This window comes from Typopeltis vanoorti, chromosome 8, assembly GCF_054136105.1.
Source record: "Typopeltis vanoorti isolate ZY-2024b chromosome 8, IOZ_Tvanoo_1.0, whole genome shotgun sequence".
Classification (NCBI taxonomy): Eukaryota; Metazoa; Arthropoda; class Arachnida; order Uropygi; family Thelyphonidae; genus Typopeltis; species Typopeltis vanoorti.
In genome coordinates, this window is record NC_143556.1 from 76,346,278 (window position 1) to 76,371,565 (window position 25,288).

The window sequence follows — 25,288 nt, forward strand, 5'->3', positions numbered from 1 at the left end:
TTATGTATTATTTTTTTTTCTTCAAAGTTTTTTAGGACACAAATACTTAAGTTGTTTGCGTCTAACTACTTAATAAACAGAACTATTTTTGGTATTTCTTGTGGGAGCGTCATGAAAAAATTACTCGGGCACTAAAGGTGCCATGAACTAAGAAAGTTTGAAAGCCTCTGGACTAAAGATAAAGTTATGTCTCATACGAAGATGAAGCGGTTTTGATTCATAGTGAAAAAACCAGCCGGAAGACACGCGCACACACAACACGACATAAGCTAATGTCGTAGCCTTAGTTGCTTCGATCGTAATTCCGTAGAGATTTCATACCTGAATACAGAACAGATCGAACTTGAAATCTGTTGGATCTGATCTCCTTCCTGCACGACCACTCAAAAGACGGGAGAAGTGCATTGAATGGAATTCTGGTTTCCTCATTCCCGAATATAAATATATATATATATTCCATGGAGTGCAGCTGTAAGGTATGTTATACGCACTATCCATTTTAGGGTAAAGCAGAAAGCACTTGATCGTAATGTTTCTCAGATCGGGCTCCGAGTGTAGTGGTAAAAAACGATTCCTGCAATTATACCCCCTACTACATGCTTATACTTTTTTTCCCCAAACAAGACATTATGCAAGTCATCCTAAATAATTTCGCTAACACTGGATCAAATAATCTCGATCAGAAAACTACCTCCCCCAAAAATAAATAAACATTTTGAAAAATACACTCTGCACTTCATCAGTATTTGTGGTCTTAGCTCTGATGTAAACGATGCGTACTACCGTTTACAGACATATCGATTAGACCTGTTATTTCTAACCGAATCTCAACTGCAGATTCAACAACTACTCTCCACTTCGACTTTTCAAATTACTTTTCATGGTTCCTTCTGCAAACACTAATGGAACTTGTGCATTTGTCAGACACTGTCATCCTCATACCAGAATATTAGTTTTTCTTCCTTCTTTTCGATCTATTCTGACTCAGAATTTCTTGCCCATTCATTTACTATCGCTCTCCAAATTCTCATAATCACTTTGAACCATTTTTCATTATTTCCTGCAGCCCCAAAATACAAACGGTGAGTTTTCTTTTCTAATTCTACGGAAGCTGGAAGAAACGCTATGGTGCTGTCATAATGATCTTTCACAAATTATTCACCAGAATACCATAAAATCCTATCCATTCTCCCAGCACTCGGTAACTTTCTTAATCACTTAAAGTATACTTTGCCAAGAATAATTCTTTTCATGTTTCCTCCGTTCTTTCTTTTAAAAGGTATCGGAAGAATCCTGAACATCTTAGATATGATCACGATGGCATTCCCGTCCATTAACTCTCGCAATGCCTATCATCTCCTATATCGTTTATACAAGTTATGTTCATCTGGCATCTTTTATAGCATGAAGGGAAGTCGATCGATCGATTCCAAAGAATGAGAATTGAAGTCAGCTATCATCTTATTTCCTTACCTAACATCTACTGAAAATAATGGAGGAAGTCGCTTACAGTAAACAACATAACTAGAAACTCACTAGTTAATCAGTGATCATCAATATGAATTCCGCCATTCTAGGTCCACGGAGGATCGTATGGTCAATATCACTGATTTATAGACGCAAACCAAGGTACTTTTCATCTGTACAACTGATGGTACTGTATGAAGTCTAAATCCGTCTTCTAAAAATGCTTGATTCTGTCCAGACAAGGGGTACCTGGTTAAGAGGTAACTCGGCTCTCACAGATTCATCCCAGTAGCTCTCATGGATGTTCTATTTTATGTCTTATGACTTTTCTATATGTACGGCCGTAGACGCTGTTCCACTGAATGGTTGCCACAATTCCTCACCTTTGAGTCAGCCTGCAAACATATGTGCAACTGCTAATCAACATCTATTCTATTCCGCTTCAAAACTACGTGTATATACTGTATTTATTTATATAAAAAGGTGTTGTTATTATTATTCTCTATCTTTCTCAGAAGACTTAAGTCCGTCTAGGGTGGTATATTTGCATGAATTCCACGAATTACAGAAAAGCCTACCTCGAATACATTTTTAGTATAGTAAGATGCTAAAAATGTATTCGTGGTAGGCTTTATTTGCAAGGAGAAAACCATAGCACCTGGAAGAAAATCGGCTCCTGTTCAGGCCGACCAACTCGAAGCTTAAAAGAAAGAAAAGCATAGCGAGTAATCACAGTATATGTGACTAAATACACATATTAATATTACGTGACACCTCTAACGAGTCCAAAGACTCATCGAGGGAGGGCACCTCTCCATCACTCAATCCACAACTACAGCAAACCGCATCATCTACGCCAACGCCATCTACTGTCTACCACCAGTAGTATTTTCGAAGACAATCACAAACATCCAAAATAGTCCATCAAAAACCCTGCTTTAGAGGTCAAACATGAAACTTTTTCAAGACCCTTCAGGTCTCCAGTAAGCCGTCTCCGATCTCATACTGGACGATGAAATTCATTTCTACCTAATGATGATCACAAACATTCCCAGCGGATTCCGAACTTGTAGCCTTTTGTTTGGAGAACGCCGAACGGGTATATGACCACTCAGCAAGCAGACCAGCAAATATAGACAAATTATATTTATTTAAAATTAAATTTAATTAATTATTTGAATTAATTTTAAAATTAATTTCACTTCACTGGCCTTAAATTTGAGTAAAATTTATTAAAAGATATTAATTATGTTTTACTGTCCATTCGACTATAAAATCAATAACGGCACAAATAAAAATATATATAAAAAAATAAAATAAAAAACAGCACAAAAATAAATTGCTGCAACTATTGAATAATGTGTCGCATGTTGCACTTCGAATAAAAAGAAATTAAAATTAAAAAAAAAAATAAAACTAATTATACAAGTGACAGCTAATAGATTTTAATATGAGTACCCAGTATAACCAATAATGCAAATAAGAATCATTGAAAATGAATAAAATTTCAAAGAAATGTTTTTAATTAACTGTCACATGACCCGGCGGGTGGAAGACTATTCTGTGAAATCGAACTTTAGATTCCTTAAACCCCACAAGGTTTGCCGCTTGTTTATTGAGCAATCTTTCCCTTGTAGGCCGACCGAGATAGTGTTCCAGTAGACAACGATGTAATCTTCGTAGCCATAATTCAGTTGCACTCTGATAGCTCTTCGCTGCCAACAGTCCCGCTACCCCAATCAAAGTACGGCGCCAACAGAACAAAAAAATAAAAGACTTCATCCGGGAATCTTACTACTCCGTGTTTGTAAATAAAGGATCGAAAAGTTTATCTCGCGTGTACCATTAAAGTAGATAAAAATGGTGTAATTGAAAATAAAATGCTGATTTGTCTGGAGACAAGATTATTTGTCCTTTTTTTTTTTCTTTTTTCTTTTTTTGTTCTTATCTTTTGTGCAGTGATGTCTCCAAACAGATAATTGTCGTTTAGTGAACGACAAAAAATAAAACCCAGATTTCTTTTATGTATGCTCAGGTCTTTTATTTAGTACACAGCATGAAATAAACTACTAGAATAACTGTATTTTTAAGCTATATGTGAAATAAAGACTGTTGTCAGCATAGATTTCTGAGCAAAATTTTGCTTGTATGAAATGGAACAAATAAAAAAAAAAATTAAAAAAATATGCAACTAAATATGGTATCAGACGATCGCCTTTGCTATTGCAAAATAATATGCTGATTTTTGGAATTCTAATTTTAAATAATGGTCTCAGCTGTGCAATCTCAAACATCCTATTAATAGCGTTCTTGTTGTAACACAATAGCAACAAAACCAACCTGGTTAGCCAGTGGATAACGTACTCTCTCTTCAACTAATAGGCTGTGAATTAGAACCCTATGGATCGTATGGGCTTCAAGAAGTGCCATGTTCGGTTTTTAGATTAGGATTTCTGGATTATTTGATCCATAGACTATGAGGGATACTAACGATTTACTTTTCTAGTTGATTTCCTTCAAGTAAATTTTAAGAATATCATGCGACGAAACTACAGCGCAAAGGGGTCGAGAGCTTAGATGGACCCGACAAAGTTGTTCAAGAAACCTTTTTTAAGGTCTTCATAACTGAGAGGTTTTTGTATATACATTACATATCCATCTCACACATGAAAATTTGTAAAATATACAGCGCGTCACTACTGTATGCGGGCACGTGGTCAAAAAGTAAGAAGAAGAAACCTGTTGATATGCTTTCTGAGAAACTAGAAGTTGCATTTCTTAAGGGAAAATTGTAATGGGGATGTTATTCCAAAGCATAGAGGAAGATGAGATGAAACAACAGGATCAGAAGTTGGTTCGGTATGTATACATGGAGCTGCACTCTCCAGCAACTGCTGGTTAACATCCCCCCCCACACACACACTGGGTCATTAGCCTCTATATGCAAGTAGCCTAGTCATGCAAATACGTCACGCGCTAAATTTGTTTGCTTACACCTGGATAAAGAATTAAACAAGAATATAATTTATTGGCATCTTTAATTTGATACCGATGTTTGTTAGGTCTTATTTATAAGTCAAGCAGATCTCCAAAATAAATTCACACATTCTTCATTCTTCTCTGGGTTAATCAGAATTCGCAAAAGAAATCTTCGTGCAATCCTGTTTTTATAAGATGAGAGGGGAAATCGATTTAACTAAACGTAGATAATTTTGAATATAGTTTTTGACCTTAAAGTAAGATTAAACATTTATTTTGAAGTTCTCATATTTTTCTCTTGTTACATATTACGTTTCTATATTTTCATACGAGCCCTATGACTACGACCCCGTGTGCAACTTTGGCACTTTGAAATGTCTGCACAGCCTAGAATTGTATGAAAATCCTAAGTGAGAGAAATTTGAGTTTGCAATATCATTCCATTATTAGTTTCTTTTCTTGCTGATATCTGGCGCCAGAGGTGGATTAAGAGTGGAGGTGAAATGATTCTTACAACAAATCAGAGCAAAAACATGAATTTATAAATAACAATAATAAAGCCGATGTATTTTTAACTTATAATACATATTAAGATTTTAAAATAAGTGTTATTATTGTTAAGAAGTTGAAGTAAAGTGTGTTAATAAAACGAAAACTGTTAAAAACCTAATAAATATTCTCAAATGAACCACTTAAATTTACAACTACCTCTTAATATCTCTTTATTAAGAGATATTAAAATAAATCTCTTTATGATAAATCTTTCCATTTCCCCACATTAAAGTCTGGATCTGGTGTGTAAGTGGTAGAAACATAAGAATTATGGAATGCTCTTTCTTAATATTATCACAATTTTCTAAATATTTGGTCAGTTTACATGCAGACAACACCAGGTCATCTTTGCATTCCTGGAGGTTTAACAGACTTTTCGAAACTTTGAACTTGAAAACTAAGTAGATGTGGAATGGTACAAACACTACTATCAACGGTTTAACAAATAACAAGTTTCTTTGATAATCCTCCATTTTGGAAACACGAATCTAAAGAGTTGAATCCAGAAGCCGAGTTGGCAGTAGTTATACCCTAACGTACTTTTTTAGACGTAAGATAAATGATGTGTAGTCTGGTTTCGCAATTGTAACCTACTAATATATTATTATTATTATTATTATGTGACACCTCCAAGGAGTCATTGCGGGAGGACACCTAATTCCACTCCGCTATACACAACTTTTCCCTCTTCCCCCTACCACTCAATTCTCCTACTACACACAGCTACAATCAATGCCATCTACCGCCCATCATCACCAACAATATGTTTTGCCAGTAAATTGCGCTAACTCACCTTCAAATGAAAGGCCTCTCGTAAAACAGAATCGCTTAGGATAATAAGTAACATTTCATTGTTTGATCGCAGTGGTTCAGTTAAATAAGTCTAAAAATTGTTCCGCATGAACACCCTTAAATTACAATATAATTCGCATCCAAGTAAATAAATAAGTAGATCACCACAACGAATTTAGTAAAAAAATAGTTGTAATTTAATGAACTGCATTTTACCAAGTGGATAGAGCATCCGCTGACCAAGAGGTCATGGGAAGGAATCTCACAACAGGCATGGATGGTCTTTAGGTGGGAGATGAATTTAATCGTCCGTATGAGATCGCAACCCTACTTATTGTATGCTTGAAGTGGCTTAAAAAAGTTTCATTTTCAGTCCTTAGAGCAGGTTTTCCTGATTGGCTAATCCTTAGCAGACCTGCCCGTATCAAATGCACGATTCGTTCATAATCTTTCATGGGTGGAAAACCGTGGAATTCAAATTTAAAAAAAAAAAAAAAGGTAACGGATAATTATTTACAGCTTATCTTGAATGGGACACGTAACTACCCTGCTCTTTACACATTTTTTACATGAGCTTGCTTGCTGACTTAAGAGTCGCTGCCGTGACTTAAGACATTAAATCCAAGTAATAAAGAAACGAGACCACTTTGAAAGTGGCCAAAACACCCCGGAAGTGTCGTTCTACTCCCCCCCCCCCTCCCATACCTTTGTAGGCTGCATTGTTCAATTGATTTTGAAATATAAATTAGGAATACAGTTTTTTTTTTCTTATGTTATTTATGCCATCCCCAGAATTTCACTCAGTCAAACTAAACCAAAAAAAAGGGGGGGGGGGGAGAATTGATTTTTCGATAAATACTTATACAGTCACATTAAATATATTTCGACTCATTTTGGATTTTTATTATTATTTTTATTTTTTTTTTAAGTTGCTTAAGGACCCTCATCTCCACCTCTTCAGAATTTCTGTCTGGTTTGTCTGTGTGCGGAAGAAAAAACATGGAATAATCTGAGGGGAAATAAAAACTTCACCTAAGTAGGTAAATCGAACCTCAACATTTTCCGAGTAAAAGTCACATGTTGCGTCAGTCATCCGACAACGCAATAGAGACGTTTGAGAATTGTGGTGCAATCAGATCAAAATTGTGGGGAGAGAGAGTGTAAAGGAGGGAGAATAAAGTAAATTATCGCAGAGACGCCGCTACAGGTCGCATAGTTCATTCAATTTCGACTACTTACTTTCCGATCCGATTTATTGCCCCACTTCATCTAGAAAACAATAACATATATTTCAGAAAACATCTTATTATTTTATTTTTATTTTATATGAAAGTTTCGTTACAAATTCATTCATAATTGTATTTTTAGCCTGTTGAATACGAAAAACAAGCAAGTTATTCTTATTCTGGATAACAGTGTTTCAAAATACTATTCTCTTTACGAATAAATGTTCTTCATCACCGGAATCTGTTTATAAGAGAAAGAGAAAAAATCTAACGATAATTAGAATCTAACCACTATAAAAGGTGGGGGGGGGGGGGATGAAGCATCAGCTACTTAATTTAAAGAAATGTACGACTATATTATGTTGACAGTCTGGTGAGATGCACTTTAGAGCACAAGAATTTTACTGTCGTTGAGTACAAAAATGAAACAATTTTTCATTTTTCATACTGGCCCAGGGATCTATCACTATTACTCAGGGACAATTATCCATGAAGAGAATCGTTCAATATCAATATATATTGTTAGTGGTAACCAGTATAGTAGTATGATTGTTATTTTTACTTCTTCCCCCCCCCACCTCAATCTTAGTTAAAGAAGTTCATATGAAACAGGCCTATGTTTAGACATCACAGAGCAAAAAACGATGGACATCAAATGGAATAAATATCTCGCAAAGATATTTGATTAACAAAAACTAGTTACAGTTGCTCTTCTGTATTTCTCCCTTTTACTTAAAGTTTCCTTTGCCATCTCTTTAGAATTAATCTATTCTGGATGCGTCTCTTCCAGGCATCGGTAGTACTTGTTCAATAAACTGAAATCTGAAGTTTTGTAATGATTGGGATTTTGATCGAGACACATTCGCTTCTAATAAAATGAAAGTGAAAATGTATGCTTTTATCGGACATGTTGAAAATTCCATATATATACCTAACCATGCCACATGCCGATGTGTATTTTCCTTCTCAGAGAGTACAGATGAAAGTTTACTTATTTTTGAAAGTGAGGTTTGCACTTGCAGCGGTTTTTCCCCCGTAATTCAAAATACCCATGATGCTCAAGGAGTGTCCAGATATGATTTTCATTAGTTTTTTTTTAAAGAAAGTATGTTTAACTTTTAGATAAGAAAAAGAAGGAAAACTGCATATCTTGGTCATCTACTTCGTAATGAAAAATATAAGATACTTCAATTGATTATAAAAGGGAAGATAAATGGAAGAAGAGGACAAGGAAGAAAATCTTGGCTCGTGGACTGGTATAAGCTCTGAGAGACTGTTCAGGATGGCTGAGGATTGCTCAAAATTTGCCAAGGTGGTCGCTGAACTCCGATAGGAGATGGCACTCGAAGAATAAAATGTTTAACTTAAAGGTAATTTTCAACTAAAAGTAAGTTTACCATTCCAATTCGGGAGAGAGAAAAGGGACGGTCCCCGTCTTGCATATTTCTGAGTAAACTCATTGGACGGTGCTGATTTTTCGCACAGGTTATGTATATTAAAATATCTGTTTATCTGAGATTTCCATGGAGTCAAGTACTCATTAAGGGAGGTTATAAATCGTCCAAACGGGCTGTTATACCTTCTCTTAAATTCATTCAAACTGGATGTCCTCATTATTTCAAAGACAAACTATTCCACTCACCCACTGCTTTGCGAAAGAAAAATCTATTTCACTATAATGAAATTATTCATCAGACGATATCCTATAACATCCATTCAAAAGTTTGTAGACCTCAATCATATCACCCCTCTTTCTCTTGTTAGCTACAGTTTGTAGTCAACATACTTGCAATCTGTCCTCATAATCTAAATTCCACAATCCCGATATAATCTTTGTATCTCTTCTTTGCAACCTTTCCATAGCGTCTTTATCCCCTTTGAACCTGGCAGACCAAATCTGGGCATAATAATCCAGGTGCGGTCTTATCAAGACCTTATAAAGTGACAAAATGACTTCCTTATCCTTACATGTCAAGGTTCGTTTCAACATCGCAGTTATCCTCTGAGTTGTATTTGCAACTTTTGCTATGTGACCTTTGAACTTCCAATTCCTATCCACTATTACGCCAAGATCCCTAGCCTTATCAGTTTCTTAGCGTAACCCCGCTAATATAATATGCCGGGAAATATCATGATGCCAAAATACATAACTTTACTCTTACTAACATTGAACTGATAGTCATTTTATTTTCATTTGCCCAAATTTCGAGCCTATTCAAATCATTTTGTAAGTGCTGAATATCAGTAGCATATCTGATTGCCCTACCTATCCTCGCATCATCGGGAAACAACTGCGCGTCTGATGTTAGACCCTTCCTGATGTTATTAATGTATAAATTGAACAATAATAGCCCAAGGAATGAACCCTGAGGCACACCACTGGTCACCTTAAATCTCACGGATTCACACCCACCGTATGCCAATTTTAGATATCTGTCGGTCAACCCCCGCACTTCTCCTACTCGAGAGTTTATGTTACAAACCCATATTCTCCAGTTTATGCAACAGTCTTTCGTGTGGTATTTTATCAAATGCCCTTGCAAAATCCAATACTACCATGCTGCATCCATTCCCTTTATCCAACTGGGCCATAACATTCTTATAAAATATGAGCAAATTGCTAAAACATGACCTTCCTTTAGCAACCCCCATGCTGTTTCTTGCAGTGTATAGATGGCTTATCTACTCGTTTCTGTATGCAGGTTCTGCTATCTCTTCTGACATTCCAATTTCTCTAAAATCTTCACCACCACACGAGAGATACTAATAAGTCAGTAGTGCACCACTCTTGTACAACAGAACTATCATACATTTCTTCCATTCTTGTGGTATCTTTCCTGAGCTGAGATTCTAGTTATACAAACATGTCAAATGCCTAGCCAATTCGGCTGCACATGTTTTTAGCATATGTGCTGATATTTCATCTGTCCCTATTACCGAATTCTTATCCAGGTTTATGTAACAGCTTTTCAACCTCATTCTCGTGTACTTATAACTGTTCATCCAACGTAGTAGCAATGTGCACCATGTTACATACAAGTGGTTGATATATCTTAGCAAAGTGAGCACTCATTAACTGAACAATCTCATTAGCTTCTGACACTAGAGTATCATCTACATTCAGCAAAGTTGACCCCCCCACACACACATACATTAATTTTACTTGCGGCATAACGATAAAAATTCTTTTGGATTACCTTTATTTAGTCTGCGTAGCGAATTTTTTTAAAATAATACTCTGATTTAGCTTTTCGCAAAATATTCATTACTTGTATGGCCTTCACTTAATATATTTCATAACTCTTCTCACTCTTATTCCCAAAATATTCCTTCCACATCATCTTCTTCTTATGGATCTCTTGCTTAATATAGTTGCACATCCATTTCACTCCATCCTATTTATTCTTCGAACTCTAGGGATACATTCAGATACCTCCTCATTTAAGTACTTTTTTTTCCAAAGATTCCCATGCATTGCTGATATCCTTCCTTCCAGTAACCGATACCATGGGACCTAAGTTGATCATAATTTCCACTTTTGTAATTCAGCATGCAACGTATCTTAATGGGTAAATCAATATAATTAGCTGCTTCCAAGCATGTGTTATTATTGCTTCCCAATAATAACACAGCATGATTAGTGTCACCAACTGGTGGTAAAATGGCCATACTCTTAACGGAGACTCCTTCTGACATTATGAACAATTCTAACACTCTTCATCCCGAGTTCCTTCTTTCACTGCTGTTTGAGAAAGTTATCTGAAACAACTCAGTAAATTCTGCTTCATTCTTATCATGATAGTTCACTTCTACCCAATCAATGTTTGGATAATTAAAGACATCCATAATGATCACTCATTTATTACCCTTAGGGTAAACTAGCGGCGCATTTCATCGTGCCCTGCAATTTTATTACCATTATTGTTTTCATGCGTTTCTACCCTAACTGGACTCAAGTCGTCTGATATCTTTAGTAATACCCCCCCCCCTCCTCTGCTATCTCTTCTGTCATTCCTAAAAATACTATGCCCTTTACACTCGATCTCGGTTAAAATATCTAATTCTAATAGCCAAGTTTCACTAATGTCAATAATCTTAGGCCACGATGTATTCAATAAAGCAACGAACTCAACCCCTTTGTTTCTAATGCTCCTGATATTTGTATATCGACATAACAAATTACCACATGGCCTTTTTATATAAGTATATACGATCTGTTTGGCTTTGTTATAGAAAGTTCTCTTTTTCCCTCCTCAGACACACTCAAAAGGTGCGAATCCACATTGCCCATTTCGACTCAAATTTATTACGAATTTAAAATGTTATAATATATAATAATGTAAAATGATACATTTTAGTCTGAAAAATAATGCCTGTGGAAGGCAGAATTTTAAATCTGACTCTAATTAGCGTAAATGAAGGATTCTAGCTTATACTTGCTGATTGATATTAAAAAGAAACCAAACTTTATAACAGTTCTCTTTAATCCTTATGAATAATATGGAATGAGGTGGAAGAAAGAAGAAATTCAACCCATATTCATAATTGGACAACCTCTCCATTTAAATTTCCTGACTAATATTAGATATATAGGAAAAGCGATACAATGATAGCAATAGATATTGAAAGATTATAAAAGAGAGAAAATACTATAACTTTTCTTTCTTTATTTGCTCCTCATCTATTCCGGATTTGTAATTCTCTTAGTTTGTTAAAAACAGAATAATCATACACAGGAGAAGAAGCTGCGGAACCTATAGTACAGTTTAGCGCTTTCTGTAGACAATGTTATATGAACGATTGTATGGAAATTCTACTCCTGATGAGAACACGGGGAAAGAGAGAGAGTGTGTGTGGTGGAACCTCTCCATTTCCGTCTGAAATAATACAGTGCATTGAAAGAACTAAGGGAAAAGCAATACAAACTAAACAAAAACATTGTATCCGCGGAAAGTCAATTTTTAAAGCTTACATTTCCAGTGGCATGTTTAAGAAATAATGCCGTAGAATCTTTCGATTATCGATAAGTGAGGGATACTATATTTTTATCTGAGGAGTGTAAACACTTTTCAAAATAATGTAATGCAAAAAATCAGATGAAGGGCCAATTTCCTAGAAAATATAATACGCTGTTTTACGATCCAGAATTGTTTAATTTTCATTTGGAATATCTAGATTCGTTTCAGATTCAAACCTGGCCTTTAGTCTACCGAAAGAAGAAAAGAAAATGCACAGGAAACCAGTTTCGAAAAGCAATAACATATAACTCGTGAATCGTGTAAGGATTATAGAAAAGCAAACCTCAGCACTTCGTGGAAAAGGTAGAACAAGCACCATCTCTATTATATGCAGTATATGTACTCGCTTGTGAAACTCGTTTTAGCCACAACATTTTATTGCCTTGACTCAGTATAAAAATATGAATTCCCGTTCATCAAAAGATGAATATACTAAATATACTTAGCTGTTTTTCATAATACACATTGAAAATATGCTCCATTTAATTTAAATTAAATGGAGCATTTTAACTGCCAGTAATAGTACTGTAATATATTAAAATATGATATATAGAATGCATTATAGAATCCTGCTTATAATATAACTAAAAATTGCGAGATTTTTAAACTGGTACTCGGCACTGATTTTTATGTTAATTCCAATATTAGTTCTGAATGTTATCAGGTGGAAAACGAATTATCACCCAGTGAAATCCCTTATATATGTCATATCAGCTACTTCACAATTATACAATTTATTAATTTTTCGCAGTTTCTGAACCAATCAAGAAAGCAAAGGATTTATATTTCAAAATGTCAAATATTTCAAATGAGGTATGATTTGCCTATTTAAATGATCACGGATTACACTGCTCAGATGAAACTGAGTTACGCTTAAAATTCGTGGATTTGTATGTGTGGAATACCTGATTTGGAATGTCATCGTAACCAAAGAACAATTAACCGCTATGACATTCATTTAAAAGAAATAGTTACAGATAAAGGTGCAAGTGATAAACGACTGCTTGTTAACGTCACCTATAAAATGGGCAAACAGAGCCAATCCAAACAAGTGGAAATGAATTGAGTTGTGTTTCCCCCTCTAGTGACAACCTTCTATGTGTCAACACTGTTAGCCGTCTGTCGCTAACAACTGTTGTTATGGTTCTTTGACTCCCCCCCCCCTCCCTCCCCGCCCACATAGCAATGAATCTATCTTACTTTCGTCTCAATATATTATCAGTCGGCTTCGCAAAGGCAGGCGTATACTTTTGCCGCTTTTACACTTAGAAATCACAGCCAGATAACTGGAAATTGTACATAAACAGCCGTTGCTATCATCTGTTATGTCGAAGCTTCCCGACTTAATGAGGAGCACACACATTAAACTTTATTATGATGTAGACCGCAAAATTACGTGGAATAGATCAATAAAACTAAGCACAAGGGGGCTGTTCGAATTTATGATCCTAGGTGGGTCTAGGTTTTTAGTACGTTGCTACTCAACACTCCAGTCTATATAAAAGCAAGAAACTGGAGAGGATGTTTAACAGACTTAAGCTAATGTTAAGTAGGTGTTAAGGATAGTTATAGTTTCGAAGCATGAATACAATGGATTAGAATTATATGCAGCTGCTTGTGCTCAGTATTTTGTGTGCTCAATAATTTTAGCGGTGGACTGATGCTTATGAAATTGTTAGAACGTTTCGAATTCAATTATTCCTGGCACTCACTGAAGGTAAGCCTGATGTCCTTGACGGTATTCATAACTTTTCTCAAGTGGTAGTTAGGGTTCATCCTTAAATTAACCGCTTTTGGGGATGGTGGGAGGAGAGAAGTATTTTTGTGATAATATGATGGGAATCCTTTATATTGCATAGATGAGACTTTTTTTTGTAACAGTACAATGGAATTTTCGTTATGTTATATATGTTCTTCAGTAGCAGTTAGATATCAACTGCTTTCATTTCTCAAGAAACATTGTTGTAGAGTACACTTTACGACGATATGAGTATTTTTTATATAAAAATGGGAGTCATTAGTCCAGAGGTTGTTCACCTACGGTACATTAATACAGTGGGTAGGCTGACGGTAAGATATTAGAGATATTCTATCTAGAGACCAAACATGAAACACTGTTCATAATACACATTTAAAATACTCCTTATTTGATTTATTAATAAAGTCAAATCACTTCAGATCTCCAATAAACAGAGAGATGGTCTCATACCCGTAGAACAGAATCTACTACTACCTAAAGACTTGCAAGCACAATCATGCTACCTGGGATTCGAACTCACAAGCTGTTTGATTCTGGAGAGATGATATCTACTCGGCCAACCACTCCGTCAGATTTAAGGCAATCATGAAAATATTAAAAATAGCAATGCATTTGAACCATGGGAATACCATTATGATTTATAGTTTAAATGCACTGTGAGCACTGGATCAATTGGGATCATATTAAGCGTAGTTTTCTTGAGAAATATGTATAATGAAAATCAATTATCATTTGCAGTTTTAATTTTGTTGCTGCAATTCAATCCTCATTACTGGTATATTATGTCGTGTTTCATATCGTTCTGACTTTGAATTCCCTATTTAAAATGTAACAAAAGCAACGGGATGAATCATCTGGCTGCGTTTGCAAAGTTATTGCTATATTTCTATCCAGTATTTATTCTAATTATTTTTAGTTATTCAGGAAACTCTTGCGAAACTGCTGACGTAAAAGCTCAAATTGCTGTATTCGTTGTTTTGTATTATCGCGAATTGACCCTCAATATTCTTAATTTCTTATTCAATATTCAGATGCGGAATAATTGAAATATTATAGAACTTTTTTTAACTAAGGTTAAAAAAAGTTATAAGAAAATATATGCAGTTAATTTTTGACAATTTGACTACATCTAATATATCATTTTTGGTTTAGAAATAAATATAAATGAAAATGAAAAAGAAATAAATAAAAATAAATAAATAAAAGAATTACTTCAAAAATATCCGAGTTATTTAACTCTGAGAATATTTTTGGAGTAGTAATTTTTTTTATTTAATGTGATACATCTAATCGTAGAGAACAACTCCATTCTGTGATTCTTTCCTAATATATAACATCTCGATTTATAACAAAGATGATGCTAAAGTAATTAAATATTTTTAATTAAAGTAATTAAAAATATTTAATTACTTTTTAAAATATTTTAATTAACGTAATTAAATAATTTTAATAATTAAATAATAGGCCCAATTAGAATACCAATTTCAACCCTGCTAGTAGATGAATTTTATACACACACACACACACATATATATGATGCTAGGCATGGTAGGTAGTCAGTTGAATTAGATTTATCTGGAGTAAAAAGGAAATTGTCAAAACATTAAACTGGCGTTATGCAAGAAAATACTAACGAAACCTGAATGGATCTGAAAAAACTGGGTGAAAAATAAAACAATTGATCAGACCACAAATATGAGAGTTCTGAGAAAAATTAGGAGAATGAACAGATGACATCATTTGCAGAATCGTATTAAAAATGAAGATGCTATGAAGGAATTAGCCATTATTAACATTCATTGGTGTGTCAGCAAAGTTAATCTAAGGTAGTATGGCCTTAAACAGAATGGGTAGAGGAAAGGTTAGCAAAGGTTTGTGATAGGAAGAAGTTATGAAGGAGGAAGATGATGATCTTCGTGGATCGACGTCGTTAAGAGTGCCTTAGAAGACTGAAATGTTATTTGTAACCATATATGGAGTCTTAACAGTTAATAGATTACTTTGGAAGAAAATTGTTGATGGGAAGCTAGTAATTATGCAAACTTAAATAACGTGTACTGCACTGTTCTATTGTACACCCCCCTTCAGGGTACATATTAGGAATTTGATGATTATGATGATGATATATATAATTTTCCAAGAATTTACATCAGTCTACATCTGAAAATCATCTACTCATTGCAAAATCAGAATTAATTAAAGAGAAAAAAATAGTTATAAAAGAAAAATTGGGGAAGCTAATAAAACTTCTTTCTTTAAGAATACACACAACAACATGCCTCTGTTAGAAGAACGGAATCCGAATCTCGTAAATGACTTTCTAGGCGTTTTCATCTGAATTGGCAAGCCACCGGTGACGGATATAAAATCTCCATCCACAAAAAAAATGACAAATCAGCCACTGAATCATATTAAAAATGTAACCCATCGAGTTGACATTATTATTATTAAAACCTCCATGGAGTCAAAGACTCATCTTGGGAGATCCACTGTCTCCGCGCTCACCACATTCTCGGGCAATGCATTCCAATCACACCACTCTCCATGCAAAAAAACTGCTCACTCCCTTGCTCACACCCTCCTTATACAGCTTCCAGGGATGACCTCTTATTCTCTTCCTATCTTCACCCATTCTGTGCAAAACCTCCCCGACATTAATCTGGTAATAACTTCTTAATAGCTTATATGTTTCGATCATATCCCCTATCCTCCTTCTATCCACCAATTTCTGCAAATTACATTTTGTCAATCTGTCTTCATACTGAATATTCCAGAGACCAGAAACCACCTTAGACATATGTGACTATATTCCAACTTCTGGACAACATCCAGTTAACCCTTCACTCCCCAATATATCCTTTTTAAAGTTCTGTCCATCTGCTTAATTTAACAATTCAAATTGTAGCCATGTACTATTTTATTTATCTATGTATTTATTTGTCTTTATTTTATTTATTTATTTTTTTACAAAGTGACGAACAGACAGAAATCAGTTTCATATTTTCAGCGAGCCTACCTACAAACTTCTACAACATATTTTGCAGATACGAAGCGTTTATTGCCAGAAATACGCATGTTTCCAATCACAGTGAATTATTTATTATTCAAATTATTAAAAAAATCAAAGTACATTATTCAAATATTTATTGCCACAAATAAGCATGTTTTCAACCACATTATTTCGCCGTAATATTTAGGTCGCAGGTGATTTTCATTACCTGATGTCAGACTACCATATTATTAGAGACTAGAATTGGCTTCAAAAAGTTCCATGTTTGGTCTCCAGAACAGGAGTTCCAGATTATCTAACCTTAGTTCACCCCCCCCCACACACGTTTACGAATGTGCTACACTTGTCTCACCTTTTATAGGCATGATTACCATAAAACGTATATATATATTTTCCAGGTTAAAGATGTAGAATTGAGGTTTGTTTTGAAACTCACAGATTAGGAATTTTCAACCTTGTTGCCTGATACAAAAGTGACATAGTTTTTCGTTCCTGAAACTAAATTTTTCTTTCTCTCACAAAATGGAATAAACTCACCAGAAAACACGTTCCATTGGCATGACGTAATACATTCGTCTAACGATCCTAACCATCTTGTAGTAAACCTAAACAACACCATCTCGGCAAAAGAATTTTACACTCTACTTTGAAGTGCAAGCAAACTATGATTATCTAGAGCTCTTTTCAGTTTGTTATAATCGTCACTCCTATCATTTTTAACAACGTTTGTTTGGCGTATACACTGCTTAGGAAGAAGTCAACGGACATAACAGCATTTTCATAATAGTGTGAGGAACAGCGCCCACTTAATAAGATGTAAACCCTCCTTTCACTGCGATAACTGCAACAACCCTACGCTGCATGCTTTCCAAAAGCGTACGATTAGCAATGAATGTACATTTGGGACCATTCTGCCCGTAGACATGCTATGAGGTCCTGAACTGTTGCGATGCGGACGTCCCTTGACCTCACCCGACGTTCCACTTCATCCCACACCACAGATGTTCAATAGAGCCGAGATCAGGGCTCTGTGGAGGCCAATCGAGTGCAGTGACGTTCACATCCACAAACCACGCAGCTACAGCAGTAGCCTTATGACACGGCGCATTGTCTTGCTGAAACAGACAATGGTCAGTTCCGTAGAAACGCCACAATGTAGGAAGCATTTCTTGTCCAGAATGTTCAAATACCTGTCGGAGTATAATGTTCGTGGCACTACAAACAAAGGTCTGAGGCCTAATTTAGAGATGTTCACTGAGCATCTGTCACACCAACACCCGCCATCTACTCGGTAGAGGGTGTATCGTGATTCTTCACTCTAAATACAGCTTTCCAAGCTTCAGTATTGCAAAGCTCTTTGCAATACTGAAGATAACGCTGCATGTTAGTTCGGGTAATGTGAAGCTTGTATACTTTGGTCCGACCATGGAAACCCATGTTTTGAGCCTCACTGTTTTGCCCGGAACTCTGTATTCAACGTGTCGGCCGACGAATGGCGGTTTTTACTTCTGCAAGTGTAGCACTTGCAGTTGACTCCCTGCGCTTCCATCTCAGTATGGTGTCACTGATTGTTGACCTGAAGTGGTCAGATTTGTTAACAATTTGCCGAAAGGATAAGCCTGCAACATGGCATCCTATTACAAGGCCTCTTTCAGTTCCCTTTTCTCAGCCATTTTACCCGGACACAGTTGCGCTGACTTGGGAGCATCATTCCTCCAATTTATACTGGCTACAAACACGCGACTCGTTATATGGCACCTTGCCCATGGGGCCGTTGATTTCTTTCCAAGCAGTGTATTTAATAATCTTCTTTTCATTTCCGTGCATAGTAATAAAAATATCTTACTATGTGTGATATGTTTTTCACACATATATTAAAATATATGTGTGAACTAACTATAAAAAAAGTATAGTTAGTTCACACATGGATTGTAAACCTCTTAGGTTAGTACCAAGGTATTGGCTAAAGTTAAATAATTCAGAAATCCCATTTTAGAAACCAAACACGGAACTTTTTCAAGCCACTCCAATAAGCAGGATGGTGGTTTCAAATAGGACGATGAAATTCATCTCTCACCTAAAAATATTTATAAGCCTCCATCTGGAGTCCACTGTGAGAGTTGAATTCCTAACCTGGTGAATTGGGATAGGGCACATACTCTATTCACTTTGCGAGCCAGGACAAAATAAATAAATAAATAATAATAAAATAAAATAAAAATACTCTAGGTTAAATAATTACGATAACGAATAGTAACAATAAAATTTAAGAATGTGGTTACGAAATGCAACTTTTTTTCTGATTGTCTCCGATTATTTCTTACCTGATTAAAGGGGAGAAAAAAAGAAAGAAAGAAAGAAAAGAAAAGAAATATATTGGAAGGTCCCAACTCCGTTATTAATGATAAGTATATTTAAAGTATTTTGTGATGCAGTTCCTTTTCGATAGACTTTCACTTACTTTTCATGACGTCCATGACAAAAGTATTTTGCAGTTCATTATTTTAAATTTCGGCTTGTTTACCAATTCCGCTGTCACCAGAGAAATGTCGATGCTATAAAGCGCGTTCCATATAACGACTCCATTTCCTCGTATTCCATTATTAATTAACTGGCCATGCGAGCATATTCCATGACTACATTGGTCATTGAATAAACTCGCCATCAGTAGTCTGAATTCGATTTAGCAAGGTGTTTTAGCTCCTGCATGTTGGACAGCATTCCGTTACTTCTGGATAGAAATCGACGGTCAAATTCCGCATAAATACAGATATAAATACGATTTATTATTAGGTTACTTGATAATAGCCCCACCGCATGCATAATGCTGATCTCTTTTTCTTAATATTACACTTTCTGCACTGTCTAAAAGACGCACACTTTGACTCACTAAGATGGAAGACTGTGAATCGAATTCCCGAAGCAAACAGTATTTTCTAGGTTGCTTTCAGTGAAGCTACGTTAGCCAGTCTGTAGTACTTATGAACATACGCACTGTAGACATGAAATATGAATGCATTATGGTCTTAAATTACCATATGCTAATGCAGTTAATCCTAAGCACTTATAGACTGCATAAGTGTATTCTGTTAACGATAATAACAATATGATGATTTGTTTATTCATCTGAAATCGTATTTTCAACAAACCTAGAGGACTTCTCTCGGAAATTCTAGCTAATTTGCTACCTGGTTTGCAAAGAATTGTTAGTGTATCCACCCTTTAACTATCAGGCTATGGGTTCGAATTCTGTCATGTGCATGGATGTTTGTGATTGTCTTTTAGTGAGAGATGAATTTCATTGCTCGGCGTAAGACCACCTCCTCGCTTACTGAAGGCTTGAAGTTGCTTGAAAAATTCCATGTTGGGTCTCTAGAACAGGGTTTCCGGATTATGTAAAAAAAAAAAAAATTAATTTTAAAAATAGAAAAAAAGTCATTAACCTACACACTGTGCTGATGTAATATAGACAACTAGTACCATGGAGGGGGAGGGGGGCACTAAAACCTTTCGTGGGTCCCAAAAAATACTTAAATGCCTGATTGGTCGAGTGGTTAGTGTATCCGATCTCCAACCAAAAAGCTGCGGGTTCGAATTCCGCTGTAGGCATGGATGTTTGTGATGGTCTGTAAAAATTCTAGTGGTGGTAGGCGGTAGATGGCGTTGGCTGTGTTGATGATTGCAGTTGCGGTTCGTTATAGTCGGTGGATTGAGTGGTGGAGAAGAGTTATAGAGTAAGTCTTTGGACTCCCAGGAGGTGTCAGGTAATAATAATGATAATAAAGCTGCCTCCATAGCTCAGTCCATAACGACGATGCCCTTTGGTTGGAAAGATCTGAGCTCGAATCTATCTCAGACGAGAATAACGTTTTTGTAAGTACTTAAACTGAAGGTGAGTTAGCCGTTTTCATATGGTGATGGAAGGTTTTTACTCCCGAAAACTAAGGTTTTAGTTCCACAAATTGGTCAGAGAATACACGTAGCTGAGAGACATTTACAAGTAGGCTAAATCCTCGTATCTCAGCATTGATTAAGTTTCTATGAAGCAAAGTTACGTTGTCGTGATTGAGCCTAATTATATATTAGGCCATTGAGCCAAATACGTTAAAACATCTCTGGAGGGGAAGAATAACTAATAAATGATTATCGTCACGTACAGCTTATTTCAAATGTACACACTAATAGAATCAAAATACATTCATCATATACTGTACGTTTACAGATATTTTCAATGTGCAAACTTAAAACCATTGTGAAGAATGCTTACGAGATGATTTGCTCGATAGGCAAAATAGATTAGTAAAATTACCAAGATCTGTCGGAGAGATGGGCAATATAATTTGCTCACAACTGATTCTACACACGTGCATTTTTGACCTTCAGCGATATTAAATAAGACCACAAAGCTAAGCCTTACGACTGCCATAAAGTATACTGTTAATTATGAAGTATATGTGACCTATAATCCAATGGCAATATAGTCATAAAACTGGTCGAAGTTGTTAAATATAACATAGGAGTGTCCAGGTTTAACCCCCTCGCAGTTTTGTAGAATATTCTAGTTTATGACTTTTACTATGTGCAGGTCTAGCTTCGTATAATGGCGACGACCATTACAAGCAGGACGGACAGGAAGAATGTTATAAACTCTTTCATTTTCAAGCATCTTGTCCTTAACACAAGTGTAAGGCAATATCTGAAAAGCTTATATTAGCAGTGCAATACATATGGTATTCAGTCGTCCGGTTAATCCTTTCTTGCAGTAAGATTTTATCAACATATCCGACATAATTTTCTTTGGAATCATCTGGAACTTAATGAATTTATCGCAGTCACTCGAAACCATATGTTGAATGGATTCGTATGATATTGGCTTTGTTCTTTTCCAATGTCTTAAAGATGAAGTTGTGTTATTGACATTACTTTAAAAGAAAAAAAAAAGTTAAATGCTTTCAAAGCGATGTTCAAGATATTAATTTTATCTAACATTTAATCTGGCATGCAATTTGGGGGGGGGGGGGCATACAAAATAAGCTAAAATGAAGTAAATAATAAACCTTATTCCTCTTAACTCTTTGAATAACGTCAACTTAATTCTAGACAAATTATACAAAACTGAAATAATTTTTTTTAAAAAAAAATCTTTCCTCCTTTTATGAATTTCACTATTAAATTAGCTTGGAATTACGTAAAGAACTTGTGAAGATCAACGAATAAATATAAAAGATACTTGAAGTTATAAGACGAAATATTTATAAAATTTAAATAAATTTAAATATAATTTTTAAAAATGTTATTTTTAAAACAAATGTTACTTGAAATTTTCGGTAACGATTCGATTATTAATTCATCTCTCTCTCTCTCTCTCTCTCTCTCTCTCTCTCTCTCTCTCTAGAGATGAATTAATTATTCGATTATTAATTCATCTCTATAGAGAGGTTGTTTCTGAGGAGTCATCCATTTTATTGCGATTAAGCGGATTTAAGGTTTATATATATATTATTATTAGCTCTATTTCTAATAAGATTAAGCATTATTACTTAATAATAGTAATAATGGCTATAACATAATAATAGCCATTATTATTATTATTATTACTACTACTATTATAGATAAGGCAATATATTTAGATTTTTGATACCATTTTAAGCGGTTATTTTTGATTATTATTTCGATATTAAGGCCGATTATATATACAGTATAACGATTTTATTATTACTTCTATAAGGAGTTTAAGTATTGCTAGAAAATTTGGAGTAATACATTTGATTATTACTTCTATCTCTATTTCAGCAGGTCTCCAAACATGATCCAATTGCTCTTTTTGAGACTACTTTCTTCTCCGGCGTTTCTCGACGCAACCATATCTCAGCCATGGTTTCTTCGGTCTCCAAAAAATCTAAATGTACTTTTCCGTTGAAGAATCTACTTGTAGAACTTCTAACGTTGTACAGATCCCAAATTCATTCACCTTGAAATATTGCTCATACGTTTAGGAGAGTGCACCGAAATCCTCCTACGAATATTTGATTGTATTCAGAGGAAAGTAATCTGATTAATGCATGACCACCCTTATCTCACACATGCACTCCGGTCACTTATCTCATAAACCTGTTCTCACCTTAAGTATCTTCTATTATTTTGAGGCAATGTTTGCAGCTTAACTGGCTACCATCTTTCCTCCTGATAGTCAGCATTCATTTACTGTCGTGCTTCAAACCTACCTAGCTAACTTCCCGTCTTACTTTCTCATTCCATCTACTCCTGTTCTTTGGAACAGCTTCCAGTCTGTCTTATCCAAAGATTACAACTCTCAGCTGTTCAAGAAACACGTCAATAGGTTACCTTTTTCTCCTTAATCTTGACGAGACATTGATACGTTATAGGTTTCGCAACTTTCGTATTCGTGTGTGTGTGTGGGCAGGGTCGGCCATCTCGGGGGTGCAGTGGGTGCAATGCACCTGGGCCCCACGATCGAGTGGGCACAGTCGATACACATTTGCGGAAACGTATTATATTTCGAATGTGTTTTTTTTTGTTGTTGTTGTTGTTTTCCTGTGCCAAAATCATTTGCAAGTAAGAGGTTTACAATATGTTTATTTCGAATCCTTTAATTTTTACCTTTGAAAAATATTTTAGGGCCCCAAAAGGTTTCTTGTAACCAGGTCCTTTTATAGAGAAGATCGGTCCTGTGTGTGGAAGAAAGAATTCTGAAATATCTATAATAAAGCACTAACAAAAAAAGATTCTAAACCTATAGTATATCAGCACGATGGGTAGGCTAGGATTTTTATAAATCAATTTTAAAAAGTTTGGCCTGCTGTCTAACCAACAGGTCGTGGGATCTAGTCCCATCGTGGGCATAGGTAAGTCTTTTTTTTTATATGTTTTTTTTGTACGTTCACTTATTTTTAATAAGTCAAAAAAAACCCTTCCCTACAGATGACGAATGAAATTTTTTCGTGCTGGGAGATTGAGGTACGTGTATGTTGAGGGAATATAGGATACACTGCGAGAATGTTATTAAAGATAATGAATGGAACAATAGATATTATTTCTTGAGATAGAAATGTGATTAGAAAATCCTAAATGTGGAAAGGCAGCTGAAGGTAGATGATATTCAACCAGAAATGCTGAATAATTCAGAAAGCCAGGTCATCATCATCATCAAATTCCTAACATATACCCTCAAGGGGTGTACAGGATATGATAGTACTACATGAAATATTTACATCATTACTAACTGCCTATCTACAATTTTCCTCCAAATCAGTCAAGATTCCAACATTATCAGATCTTATATTTCTATATTCTAAGGCACTTTTTACCGTATCAATCCACCTATATCTTGGTTTTCCTCTGGGTCTTTTTCTTGTCAACCTTGCAGAGAACACTTGTTTTGCTAATCTTTCCTCTCCCATTCTACTTAAGTGACCATATCACCTGAGATTAGCTCTGCTAACGCATTCCTGGATGCTAACAATGTCAAGTTCTTTCCTAACATCCTCGTTTTTAATATGATATTGCCATTGATGCCATCTGTTCATGAACACCAGGTCAGAAAGCCGAATTCTACATGATCGGAATAGATTTCTCATAGCAGCTATGAGAGAGTTACAGAGATACTGAGTATTTTAGATAAAATTTGTGCATGCCTACTAGAAGAGACTAAGGAAAATTACAAAAGAAAAACTTGGGGAAGAAAAAGTTAGATTCAATCTTTGAGTTGTCAGATCCTAATTTTTACTTTAAGACAAATAGTTAAGAAAATGGGAATATACGAGGAACTGGGATCTGTTAGTTTTGTACGCCTGCATTAAGAATATGAAAAGATTCCAAGAGAAACAGTTCTTCAAAATGCTGCAGTTGTAGAACAGTGGTATATAGCCTATAATTGAGTTGTAAATCAGCAAGTTGCATTAAGAAATATACAGCAAAATGGTTTGACATACAATAAGGTGTAAGAATGCATGCTAAATGTACTCTTATACGTCAACTATATGGATCGCAATCGGCGATATTCAACTCGGTTCTTTGTGCAGATGATATACTCCTAAATGAATCCAATAAACGTCAGCAAGACTGCTTAAATAAATTAAAAACTGTTGTAGCAAAATTGCAATGAAAATCAGTAATGAAAAGAAAGATAAATCTCGAAACATCAATTGCATTCTCAGTGGAAAACTTAAAGATCTATAGTAGTAAACTATGCAGCTATATAAACAAAATTTTAGTGAAGATGGCAAATAAAAAAAATAAAAAAAATGGAAATAGACAATAGAATAAACCAAGGTAGTATAGTGGGTAGCCAGAAGAAAACTTTATGTGGAATAAGAGAGAAGTCAAAGCACTAAATTCACTATAAAAGAGAGTGTTCAAGCCAGTTTTTTAATCTATGGATTTGAGAGCTAGGTTACAAATAAAAAAAAATGATTATCAAACACTAGAAATCAGAGATATAAGAATTCGGAGAAAAATTAGGGGA